This window comes from Mytilus trossulus, chromosome 3 (assembly GCF_036588685.1).
Source record: "Mytilus trossulus isolate FHL-02 chromosome 3, PNRI_Mtr1.1.1.hap1, whole genome shotgun sequence".
Classification (NCBI taxonomy): domain Eukaryota; kingdom Metazoa; phylum Mollusca; class Bivalvia; order Mytilida; family Mytilidae; genus Mytilus; species Mytilus trossulus.
In genome coordinates, this window is record NC_086375.1 from 73,092,601 (window position 1) to 73,100,796 (window position 8,196).

The window sequence follows — 8,196 nt, forward strand, 5'->3', positions numbered from 1 at the left end:
TTGTTTATGATGTATCAAATCCGGTAAATAGTCAAGAAAGGGAAGGGGATTGAAGTTACGACGTAAGGAATATATTCGATATCACTTGTGAAACGGTTATTCCATAACGGTCAACCAACTCGTGATGGACTCCGTAAAATTTACGAAGGGAAGATTTCAAGATAAGCTGCAGTCGGGCCAGTTTGTCATTAACTACAGTATTACAATTTTTAAAATGGCATATACAGAATGTATTTTAAAATCTTTCAATCTTCGATTTTAGGGGCCGTGAAATGTCAAGTTACATTTCGATCGATCATTTTTGTTTTGTATTTTTTTTTATCAATTGCATCAATTATTAATATATATAACCTGACTCTATTCAAATCCCATCTTATAAATCTGAGAAATGTTGAATGCATATTTTCATTTCACTACGACGAAGGAAAAGTAACTCAATACCTAATGGAAGTAAATGTTCATAAATAGTGCAGTGTTCGGTAGGCATGAAACATGCATTCGACGAGGCCTGGTGATTATAAAGAAGAGGGAGACCAAAGGCATAAGTTAATGAGAGAGCAACTAAATCAATAATGAACCAAATGTTAAGACACATGGTCTAGATACAAATGTAGATGGAGGCAGAGGTTTGTAAGTCGGTAAAAATGGATTAACCCACAATATGTTGTGCCTTTATCCAAAGTCAGTTGGTTATTGTTGCTGCATGGTTGCTGTCTTTCATTCATGATTTTTGTTTTTGATTGACTTTACAGGCTGTTGTTTTTTTTCTCTGGGACTATTAACCTCTCACCGTGAAAAAAAACCCAAAATAAACATATAAACTCGGATTAAGAGTTGTCTCGTTGGCACTCATACCATATCTTTAATCATATATCTCTATAATTGAGATACTAGTTTTAGCCATATCTAGAAAACCTGTACAATTATACAATAAAAGTTAAAAATCTACAATGTTAAATTTAATTATGACATAAAATTGAGAAAAAAAATTGGGAATTCGTCAAAGAGATTGAAACCCGACCAAAAAGCAGACACTAGCCGAATGCCACAATGGGTCTAGAGCAGTACTGAACCATTTGATACAGTCGTTCAGTAAAATGTAGGAAGACTATTAATCGACTGTAATAAGATATGCCGTATAAGTTTATTCCGATTATGCGGGTTTCAAAGCCAAATAGATTTAAAACAGGATTTAAATAAGTACCAAAATCAATGTTTTGAAATTTTTAATTTACTGAAATCTGAACACATTCTATGAAATATTTCAGAAGTTCCACCGTCGAACAGTCTTCATGGCAAATCGTTGATTACATGATGTTTCTGAAATGATAAAATTGCATGCTACAGAAGAACCAGTGACACTATTCAGATACCTTTATATGTACTACGTGTTGAAATATTTTTGGCATGGCCTTTACTTTATACACAGCAGATTAAATAGTACTATGGAAACTCACGGTCTATTCTGTGTAGTATTTGTATTTACATCAATCTGATGAGTTAAGCCTTTTTCAACTGATTTTGATATTTCGTTCTTATGTTGTACTGTTACACCACTGTCCCAGGTTAGGGGGAGGTTGGAATCCCGCTAACATATTTAACCCCGACAAATTATGTATGTATTTGCCTGTTCCAAGTCAGGAGTCTGTTATTCAGTGGTTGTCATTTGTTTATGTGTTACGTATTTGTATTTTTTGTTCATTTTTTGCATACAAGTTAGGCCGTTAGTTCTCTCGTTTGAATTATTTTACATTGTCATTTCGGAGCCTTTTATAGAATACTATGCAGTATGGTCTTTGTTCATTGTTGAAGACCATACTGTGACCAATAGTTTTTAATTTCTGTGTCATTTTGTCTCTTGTGGAGAGTTGTCTCATTTGGCATCATACCACATCTTCTTGTATACGAAATTTTCTCTACATATATGCATTTTCTGTTAATCCTACCACAAAATTTGATGAGTAAAAGGCTCAATTGTTTTGGTTCGTTTTCAGTAACCTGTAGATGTAGAACAGTGCGGGTTTTTGTAAAAAAAAAACAAAAAAAAAAACACACGATATGATGGTTTCCCTCTTTGTTCCTCTTATTTTTTTTAAATTTTAGAATATAACGTAGGTACTAAGTTTATGCATCAGTCACTGAACTATAGCAAGAGTATGTCTTAGTAAAATTAAGTACCCAAAAGAGGACGCAATCTCTAAATATGTCTTGGATCTGTACGGTTTCTAAGTCTTGTATATGTATCGTATTCCGTCTTGTATTAATAATTCAATATATGAGAAAATGCAATGTTCTTGTTTTCTTTTTTTCCCCCGTTTTCTATTTGCAATTATACACAATACAAATGTATAAAATAAATGTAAAAATGTTCGGCTTCGTCAGCAGAAACTCTGGTTAGAAAGAGAAAATTTCCCCAGAGTTAGGTTGTTTTCAGCGACTGTTTTGATTTTTAAAAGAAAAAAAGAAAAGAATTTGATTTAATTTGTACTGGTTTTTTGTTTGTCCTTCTAGCTTGTAACCCATACATACATACTGTATGTTTTCTGTATGTTTCATTTTATCATTCTTAGTTTTATCTGCACGTATAGTTCGTATATTGAAAGTTGTAGTGTTTTTTATTTTTATATTTTTTCTCTGTACCGAATATTATTAGTAACTTAGTGTGATAGTGACTTAATACGGTATTTATGGTGTCAGTAAATTCCATATGGGATGAGAGCGAAGATTATACATTGGCTATTCCTATAATAAAGATATCAACATCTATTAGATTTGGACCTTAGAGGAGTTTTGTTAAATATATAAGTAACATACTTTTAAATTTCATCCGTAGAAATTCCCTCCGTGCATTGGTGGTGGACCAGAAAGAAAATTAGGGTAGTAAAATGTAGCAGGTTGCTGAAAACCTCCTCCTCCTCCTCCTCCGCCTAAGAAGTTACCTCCACCTAGTACCCGACTTAAAAGAAATGCACTTAAGAGTTGTGCATCAATAACCTGTGCACAAAACAATGTCAAAACCAACGCAGTGCATAATAACTTCATCATCTTGTAATTGTCTGAAAAAGAAACAAAAATGGAGAAGCAATCCATGCAGTGGAATTATATAGATTGAGATTTCGAATCTTTATTTGTCACATCTTTCTTTTTTTCACTAATTACCACAAAATAGTTATTTAATCTGAAATATACTCATGTATCGATTATAATAAGATAAAGAATGGGTGGTAAATATTAAGGTAGTATTTATAATTATAAGCATGAATTATGAAGACGTATGAATTATTCAGTCAGTTTTTGGTATATATATGTAGGACTCAGAGATGCGATGGGGACGCTGAAGTTCACTGATCTACGCCGAATTTCTATGGTCCGAAAGCTGATGTGCGATGGTCTATTTGACGCATGCTTGCTGGTTCAAAATATACAGACGTGGACATATCATGAGAAGTATATTTTGTAATCATTAGTATAAAAATAACATTCATTATTGTGTATGGCTGTCCCGAATTAGAGTGCATACTAAATGTGAGATCAACCTCTTTGATTTTCTACATGCGGACATAATAGTGCATCAGCACTTCATCTCTCATACGTTCCTCATTTATCGTAATACTATTTTGAAGAGAATCTGTCAACGGACTTGTATAATTTATTAAATGGTACGCTCCATCGTGAAACAGAACCTTTTGTAGATAAATTTCGAAAAAAAATCTCTGCTGAGGTCAACTTTCTCCTATAGATTTATCCACCAATTCTCCCCGTTTCCCGTAGTATTTAAAGTTTATAATAAAGATAATTCAATAAGATAGCGTCACAATGCCACCATAGCACTTCAGCGTTACCATCATCGCACCTAGTTGTAGGTTTCAATAAGATAGCGTCACAATGCCACCATAGCACTTCAGCGTTACCATCATCGCACCTATGCGTAGCTTTCAACAAGATAGCGTCACAATGCCACCATAGCACTTCAGCGTTGCCACCATCGCACCTAGGTGTAGCTTTCAACAAGGTAGCGTCACAATGCCACCATAGCACTTCAGCGTTACCATCATCGCACCTAGGCGTAGGTTTCAACAAGGTAGCGTCACAATGCCACCATAGCACTTCAGCGTTGCCATCACACCTAGGTGTAGCTTTCAACAAGGTAGCGTCACAATACCACCATAGCACTTCAGCGTTACCATCATCGCACCAAGGCGTAGGTTTCAACAAGATAGCGTCACAATGCCACCAAAGCACTTCAGTATAATAATAAAACACGATTCATCACTAAATCAAATTCACCCAGCTACGTTACCAAACATATGTGTATGGGTATACATGACTGTAAAGCGCTTTTGTAATAATGTGGTAGGGTTTTGATATCATTACACGAAAGGCCAGAGTATGTACAAAGAAAATGTATGTCGTTATTTTAGCCAAAATTCAACTTTTGCCTTCCAACAAGATAATGATAATTTTTTATTCAACTATCTCAGTTGACTATCCCTATACCCCTTTTAATGACTAAACAACAAATCTTTTGATCTAGCTTAACTAATTTACCATCGATATAGAATACCAAATCATCGTAGTCAAATCGTTTTTGTATTTTTCATGAATACCTCTTATTTCTAATTCTTAATCATCAAACACGAAAATAAGGAAATAATTATACTTCAAGCGTTCCTGCAGACTGTAATATTAAAGTCACCATTCAAAATCATTTTCAAAGCACTAATGCTTAGATCTTTTTCTTCTGTTTTCTTTATATTCAAGCATGTATTGGTATTTGAACTGGTTTTTTTTTAATTATATTCTTATTGAAACGGGCTACTATTTTAACTTGGAAATATTCTTGATTATGGAATTTGCATAATTTTTTGTGCATGAAATTTTTAAAGATTCCATGTTTATTCTGTGTTTTATGTTCTGTGCGGCGCACAACACTTTCTGTTACAAGGAAGATGACACATTTTCAATAGAATGTACAGTGCGGCGCACAACAATATCTATACAAAAAAAAACAGTGTATATAGAAAGTGTTACATTTATAAAATACAGAATAAACATGGAATTATTTTTTTTAATTTCAAGCACAAGACATGTAAAAGTCCATAATTAGAATTATTTCCAAGTTGAAATACTAGAAGAAACATAACAGCACTTACCGTCACTGAGACTGTGAAACATTAGTGACATATACAAGAAATATTTGTTTTATAACTTACAAATCATAAAAAAGTAAACAAATATCGTTGACCATTGGCGAAAATAATTGCCTTTGTGTCATTATTGATTGGTTTTATTTCCACAATCGTCCGGCCACTATGATTTATAATGGGCATCTTGTCACTGGTCACTCTAAAATTAATGTATAAAGTATGTAAATGATTGCATACTTTTTTTCTGAATATTTCCTCATAGTTCAACAAAATTCGTTTCAAAACTAAAAAATAGCAAATAGTCAAACGTGGACCACCCATATATACCACCCATGATTCGACGGATATTCCTTATACTTTGAATTTATTTGAATTCGGTCGCTTACCCTGAAACTTTATATTTATATAAGACGACCACAGCCACAATGTCATTTGGTAAATTAGGGATGATATGCATAAGATTACTTAAGTTAAGATTTGTTCCGAACGGTCGGACTTTTCTGCATGATCTACGATCAATTCGTACTGACGTTAAGCACGTTATTGCGTCAATGCCGTGAAATGCGACAGAGCAATTTGATAAATAGCTCTTCTATGAAAACTAACTAGTTCAGCTTTATGAAATTTATATCCATAGATTAGGCAGGTATTACTGTTTCCAAAAATATTAAAAATATTCTTTAACTTTTCATAAAAGTTTCAAATAATGATACAAATATTACCAAAACGTCAAAAATATGTGTGTCAGACGTAACAAATTATTCGCAAAATAACTTTTGCGGGAATTTTTGTGGTCTTATAAAAAGTTTAAAATCCGCGAATATTCGCATGAATGATAAACGTCTAATATAATTTATGACTATATTGCTGTTTTTTGTGTTGATCGAACGGTAAAAATTTATTTTTTCAAAAATGAATATTCCACGCCATGGTCAGGTTTCTGAAAATGGTAAGTTATCAAAATTTATCGCTTTTTAAAATATCAGATGATATAAAATTTTGTTTTTATAAATTATTCCTACAAATGTGCTTAGATAGACCATTTCAAATCCGGAATTTTACAGCACTCGCACCACAAATAAAAACGTATTGGCCTTGGGAAAATGTCTTGCAAGATTGTCCAATGTCGAATTTCGCCGCTTTTTACATAAACACTGTCAGTTTCAACGTCATTTTACTAAATATTCAATTTGTAGCATATAAAACAGTGCTTTTTCGTAATTGTGCTTTCACCCCACAATACGATAACATACTTTTTGATAAGCTGTTAAGTCGAAATGACTTCGTTTTTTAACATATCAAATGTCTTGCAAGTTTGTCCACTGACAAATATTTTTACGTTTTGAACGTTTTCGATTCGGGACGCTATACATATATGTGTTTCAAATTATTTCTAAAAGTTTGTTCTTTGTTTTGGTGTTAAACACCAATTCATGTATAAGCGACATTTGTTGTATTTTATTGACCTGTCATCAAAGGTAGGAGAAGCCGGACATCAGGCGACCTTAAGTAAACTAGTTGCAATAACTGTCGATTAGGATCGGAGTCGAACAAATCTCGCCACGAGCGTATCTTAAAATTACCATGCTTTTTATCACTTTATATGAACTCATTAATTAGGCCAATCATCCTCCTAGGCCATCGAATTTGAAAGCATTTCGTATTATCATATGATATATGAACGATATTTCATTGTTTTTAAATAACAAGTACGGTTCGATTTTATGTTTTAAGATCAGAGGACAATACAAAATAACCAAATTACAAATTTCGAAAATAGATAGAATCATAGAAACCACGATAAGAACTGCAATATATAAAAGTAGTTATAATCAAATAGAAAATGAATAATTATCTAAAATGAAAAAAAAATATGGTAATTTGTCAATAAATAGGTAAAATATTAATTACAGAAAAGAAGAAATTCATATCCGAGACGGAGAGAATTAAATATTGTAAAGAGATAAAGAAACTAAAAAGAAAAGAGCAAAAAAAAATAAAAGTTACAATAAATATCAAGAAAAATACAACACAAGCCGAATGATCAATCAGAAGTCCGAAAAGTTCATTTGATTGCGTATCTACCAGTAGCAAATATTTCATTCATATTCAAGACTTTGAAGTATCCATATCGATCAAAAATGATTACAATCAAAACGAACAAAGTATACTCGATTACCGACGTAAAACGTCAAATTTTGACGTTACCAATTGGGACGCAATGTCGTGCGTAACGTCACTACGAATGGATATCTTTTAAAGTAGTTGTATGCATAACAGCCTTGTCTCCAACCGTTACTGATGTTGAATGAAAAAGAAGTCAGACAAGTGAAAAATATAAAGCCATTTTCATTGTGAAAATTACTTAATTTTTTATCAATTAAATCAAATATACCTGTGTTAAATGTTTTCCATAATATAATTCTAATAAAAAAAAAGAATAGTAACTACTTGTAAGCATCTCTGAAGTGAAGGATTTCTTGAGATACGAAGAATTTATAATTGTTTAAGGCTTCATTATGACGTTAACTTCATCATAAAACATCGTGCAAAACAATGAGTCTGCTTTTTTGGAAGGAATATCATATTTATGTGTCGTTATTCTTGTACATGCTCTGTCACAGGAACAAATGTCAAACTTCTGATAGGCTTGTCTAATAATATATGTGACAGTTGTATTTATTTTATAGACAAGCATGAAAAGTAAATGATTATTTTCTTGAAGGATTTTCCTTTTTTATACCACCATTCTTGAATAAAATGTAGTCCTATGTTGACACATATAAGAGTCATGGTAGGACAACATTATTCCATTTCATGATGCTAAGTTTTCTAGGCTGTCTTTCAGTAAATGAGAGCATTCTAGAAATGTTTTACTGTACTATAAATATAGAAGTACTTTTGCAAAATACAGATGTTAAGTAGTTCCTTTAACAATAGAAACAGAAAGGTATGATAGTAACTAGTATGTTGTATGTGTAATGATAAGATTGAAGACGAGAAACATGTTTTATTAGCAAGGCCATTTTATGCAAATTTTCCTAGTTGT

The 8,196-nt window shown here is 32.5% G+C and overlaps 1 long non-coding RNA gene across 1 annotated transcript; it reads right to left on the bottom strand.

Annotated features, from left to right (window-relative positions):
• Window positions 1–1,209: 1,209 nt before the first annotated feature.
• Window positions 1,210–5,265, bottom strand: LOC134709705 (uncharacterized). The gene is made up of 3 exons (XR_010106020.1): window positions 5,154–5,265; window positions 2,815–3,056; window positions 1,210–1,320 (listed from the first exon to the last, which is right to left on the bottom strand). It is a non-coding gene; the product is annotated as an uncharacterized LOC134709705 (long non-coding RNA).
• Window positions 5,266–8,196: the final 2,931 nt, after the last annotated feature.